The sequence below is a fragment of the Triticum aestivum genome, chromosome 3D (genome assembly GCF_018294505.1).
Source record: "Triticum aestivum cultivar Chinese Spring chromosome 3D, IWGSC CS RefSeq v2.1, whole genome shotgun sequence".
In the NCBI taxonomy this organism is placed as follows: Eukaryota; Viridiplantae; Streptophyta; class Magnoliopsida; order Poales; family Poaceae; genus Triticum; species Triticum aestivum.
Genome location: NC_057802.1, coordinates 576,945,432 through 576,951,005, shown reverse-complemented (window position 1 = coordinate 576,951,005; position 5,574 = coordinate 576,945,432).

Below are 5,574 nucleotides of genomic sequence, written 5' to 3'. Positions count from 1 at the left end.
GAAATTGATTAGACTACTGGTAATTATTCTTTTACCACCTTACATTTAGCTCTAGATCTAGTCGACTACACATTCCTAAACGGTTCACGCTCCTTCTGCAAGAGAAGCAACACCAGCTTGCAGCCAAAAGCCCTACTTCTCCGATGAGGCCGAAGTGGGACACCCCTCTCAATCGGGCCTTGAACGAACTTAAGGGACTCCCTTTGGGCCAGCGGCCGCAATATGGTTGTGTGCACGGCGCTGGAGACGGCGCCACGTGGAAGGTGTTTTACAACGAGGGCCCGGAGGCCAAGAAGCAGCAAAAGAACTTTAGTCGGGTGGACATCGACGAGAAGGTGAAGCTTGCGGTCGAGAAAAAAGCAGTTGAGGACGCGAAAAAACAGCCGAGGAGAAAAATGAGTTGCTACAGCAGGCAGTCAATGCAGCTGTAACTGCCTGCAGAAATGATTTCGCTACTAACTTGGTTCCAGCTATCATCAACTGGACGAAGGAAAATCCAGACAAGACGGGACATGATTTCCCGTTGCCCAGTTTCGTGGGGAGCAACTCCGTGAACAACAACACCACCGCACCATCACTTCCTCACGCAACTGGGCCTCCTCTCGCAGTCACTCCCGCTCATAGCAGCCCGTCCCCAGTCTTTGGCGCGCTAGGTGGGCCTTCGTCTTTGGCTGAGCTCGACGCCCACACAGTAATTACATGTCGCACCAACATATAAATATAGAGAGAATATTCCATTTTTTGCCTTTCGGATGTTTTACGCCACAGACATGTGTTTGCAGGCCGAAGAAACCCCGTGCACCATACTCTATGTGGGAAAGGGGATGATAATGAACCCCTTGCAACCCACGTTCCACAACCAGCCGATCCCCGCTAGGCACTTCAGGGTTAACTTGTCCAGTGTGAAATCGGGGCATGAGGATTTGCCTCCTCCAGTACAGCATGTGGGAGAGGACGACGAGACCCCCCCTGTGGATTGGAAGCTACAAGGGTTGGGTGCTGCTATGGCCGAAGAATCTTATTCATCTAGAGCCGGCCGAGAGCACACCAATAACCACACATCAACAAGCATGTGCAGAGATCACCACCCCGCCTACGCAATTACCAGCTCCTGTAGTGCCGGGTGAGAGCGGCGGATGACGTGATGAAGGGGGTGCAATAGTACTGGCTGATGTAATCGGTCCTCTAGAATAGAGAATGGATGATGAGACGGAGGTCGACCCAATGGGTTTCCTCAATACAAACGCGTATGAGTGTGACTTAGGTATGATGAGTCAACCATATGACGAATCGGGCTATCAGCATGCTAATGAGGATATGGATGATCTGCCCGGGTAGGAAGGTCGTAGCAGGGATTGCAAAACGTCTCTTTTCATGAAATCCTCACAGGACACGCCTGAAGATGCCGCCTCAACACAGGCTCAACTAGCTGGGGGTCGTACAGTGCTTAGCCCGGGAACACTGGGGCAGGGGTTAAGGAATGGTCTGGAAGGTGTGACCAAGAAAAGGGAGAGGAAGAGATCGGGGAAGATAGCTCGCTCCAAACAAGCCAGAGCACATAGCAGCCAGACGATGGATTCTGAAGAGTGTGTACCCATGAAAGGTGCGGCCATGTTCCATCTCACGGGCGAGCCGATGCTACCACCGAAACCGCTGGAGGCACTATCAAGGGATCTCAGGAGACTGCACAACCATGTGTTGTCGACTGAGAAAAGCCTACTAGCCTCGAAGGATCCAGGATATCCGACATACGCGGCTCGTGTGCCTGAGGGGAAGTGCTACGTCGACACACGGCCCGTGGAGGTGTTCTTCCTACGGTTTGACCATATCTTTGAGATGTTTCTGACAAGGCGGCTCGATTTTACAATCGTCTGCCTTTTTGCGCTACATATGAGCTCAGTCATGAAGAGAGAAGAAGTCTCGCAAATCTGTGTGGCGGATCCGTACTACATGCACGAGTCTTTCTTGAGTCTCGGCGACTTTGAGCATGAAACTGCTAGGGACTACCTCCAAAACTTCATGGTACAGAATAAGCACCAGGAAATTGTCCTCCTGCCTTATCATCCAAAGTAAGTCAGTTCCGGACAACCCTTTCGTACATTTCAATCATTCCTTCTCGCTCATATGGAGAATAATTTGAGGTGTCTTTTCCCCGCAGCAACGGGCGCGCCGTCCTTATCGTTCTTTACCCGTGAGTCTCCCACGCCGTGTATTTCGACCCTTCCAGAGACTACGAGAAGAAGGACTAAACCCACATAATGAATATTCTAGATGATGCTCTCCAAGGCTTCAACATTAGAGGTGGCCACATGCAGATCAGGAAACAAAGGAACAAGAAGATGGGTTTCATGCATAGAACTAACTTCTGCTGCATCCATGTCCCAAAACCAAGCAAGAAAGATGGATTCTACATCCTCCATCTCATGACTGAGTTCAGCACGGATCACCAAAAGCTTCGCATGACAAGCAGAAATGATGATCATATCCACAAGTGGGTAGAATCTCATGGAGAAGCGGATTATAAACTTAGAGATGACTTCTTTCGCATCCAAAGGGACATTGCGACGATCATCATGAAAGAAGTCGTCGATGAGAAGGGGATGTTCCACCACGGCCCTATATCGCGAGCTGACGTCCGAACTCACATAGGCATGCAACGTCATGACCTCACGCCGTTCAAGAAGCTAGGGTCCATCCTCGATGATATGGAAGGATGGAACTTCTAGTGATTTACGATGCCGACGATGATAATATGTGTTGGTTGAACTTGTATACTTTCTGTAGTGATGAAACTTTGTGATGTCCACTATCCCTGACGAACTTGCGTAACGCTACTTTGTTAGTTTGGCTACGATGACCTCCGTACCTCTAGTTAATTAGTTTGCGTACTTTATGTTGCATCTAGTTGCTAACCCTTTCTTTTTCGTGTTGCTCTAGTATATTTTGTTGCATATGATTGTACATCCTCTTGATGAAGATGCATCTCTAACAGGTACCTAGTTTCTTGATCGCGAGATGGCAGTGCTATGTCGTGTACAAAGGGAAGGTTCCGGGGGTGTACAACGAGTGGCCTGAGTGTCAGGCGCAAGTGAATGGGGTCTCGGGTGCCAGCCATAAAGGCTTCAAAAGCAGACAAGAAGGAGAAGCTGGTTACTTGAGGTTCACGCTAGCGCGATAGAGGACTCGTAACCGCCGCCTCATGTACTGCATAGTTCCGCTCTCACTCATAGTGATAGCTCTTCTCGCGTATACCATTGTTTAGATGGATGACATTGTAGTTGCAATTATTCGAGACTTGCATGTATCGCTATTTTCGAGATGATGACGAGATACCACTTTGTGTTGGATGATGATTACGATGAGACTATTTGTATGTATATGCTACGATTACATTTGTGGTCTCGCAGCCATTTGTATGTGTATCATGATGACATTTGTATCTGCTAAAGATTCTTGTATAAAGCCTGTTCAAATACAAAACAAATATGCAGATTTTTTTTCAAAAACTAGTAAAATTAGCAGTAGCGAGTGGAGAAAAGTTAGCAGCAGCGTGACAGTAGCAGTAGCGCATCCAGCCAAAGCGCGCTAGAGCTATTAGCAGTAGAGAGCTTCCACGCAGCACGCTGCTGCTACACTTGTATAGCAGTAGCGCGGGCGTGCATGCTCTGCTGCTACGGGTTAGCTGTAGCGCCTTATTAGTAGCGCCGGTCCCCGCGCTACTGATATACCTAGTTCAATCGAGTTTGACTACGTCCGGTCCTTGTTGAAGGTTAAAACAGCACACTTGACGAAAAATCGTTGTGGTTTTGATGCGTAGGTAAGAACGGTTCTTGCTAGAAGCCCGTCGCAGCCACATAAAACTTGCAACAACATAGTAGAGGATGTCTAACTTGTTTTTGCAGGGCTGGATATGATGTGATATGGTCAAGACGTGATGAGATATAAATTGTTGTATCAGATGATCATGTTTTGTAACGGTTATCGGCAACTGGCAGGAGCTTTATGGCTGTCGCTTTATTGTATGAAATGCAATCGCCATGTAATTGCTTTACTTTATCACTAAGTGGTAGCGATAGTCGTAGAAGCAATAGTTGGCGAAACGACAACAATGCTACGATGGAGATCAAGGTGTCAAGCCGATGATGATGGTGATCATGACAGTGCTTTGGAGATGGAGATCAAAGGCACAAGATGATGATGGCCATATCATATCACTTATTTTGATTGCATGTGATGTTTATCTTTTATGCATCTTTTTTTGCTTAGAACAGCGGTAGCATTATAAGATGATCTCTCACTATATTTCAAGGTATAAGTGTTCTTCCAGAATATGCACCGTTGCTACAGTTCGTCATGCCGAGACTCCACGGGATGATTGGGTGTGATAAGCTCTACGTTCACATACAACGGGTGCAAGCCAGTTTTGGACACCCAGAATACTCGGGTTAAACTGGACGAGCCTAGCATATGCAGATATGGCCTCAGAACACTGAGACCGAAAGGTCGAGCGTGAATCATATAGTAGATATGATCAACATAGTGATGTTCACCATTGAAAACTAGTCCATCTCGTGATGATCGGAATTGGTTTACTTGATTTGGATCACGTGATCATTTAGATGACTAGAGGGATGTCTATCTAAGTGGGAGTTCTTAAGTAATATGATTAATTGAACTTATTTGTGGCACTGTCGTTTATGTCATATTGGTGTAAAGCGCATGAAGAAACTCCATGATGATGGACTTTTGGAATCACTTGATTATGAATCACTTGATACTTGCGAACCATGCATCATGGGCAAGATGACTAAGACTCCGTTCTCCGGAACAATGGAGGAAGCAACTAACTTATTGGAAATAATACATCCTGATGTATGCGGTCCGATGAGTGTTGAGGCTCGCGGTGGGTAACGTTATTTTCTGCCCTTCACAGATGATTTGAGCGGATATGGGTATATCTACTTGATGAAACATAAGTCTGAAACATTTGAAAAGTTCAAAGAATTTCAGAGTGAAGTGGAAAATCATCGTAACAAGCAAATAAAGTTTCTACGACCTGATCGTGGAGGAGAATATTTGAGTTATGAGTTTGGTCTTCATCTAAAACAATGTGGAATAGTTTCGCAACTCACGCCACCTAGAACACCACAGCGTAATGGTGTGCCCAAACGTCGTAACCGTACTTTATTAGATATGGTGTGATCTATGATCACTAGTAGAAAAAGGGTCATTTGTCCCGGTTCATAAGGGCCTTTAGTCCCGGTTCTTGAACCGGGACTAAAGGGTCGTTACTAAAGCCTCCCCCCTTTAGTCCCGGTTCTTACACGAACCGGGACTAAAGGCCGTCCACGTGGCCGCTGTCTGGAGCTCCACCTTTAGTCCCGGTTGGTAACACCAACCGGTACTAAAGGTATTTTTATGAAAAAAAAATTGAATTTTTTTTAATTTTTTTTGAATTATTTCCAATTTAATCTCTAATCACCCCTCATCACTGCTCAATTTAACCTCTAATCTCTAATCACCCATCATCATTCCAAATCATCTAACTTCCCGGCCGGTCACCCATCCTCTGAC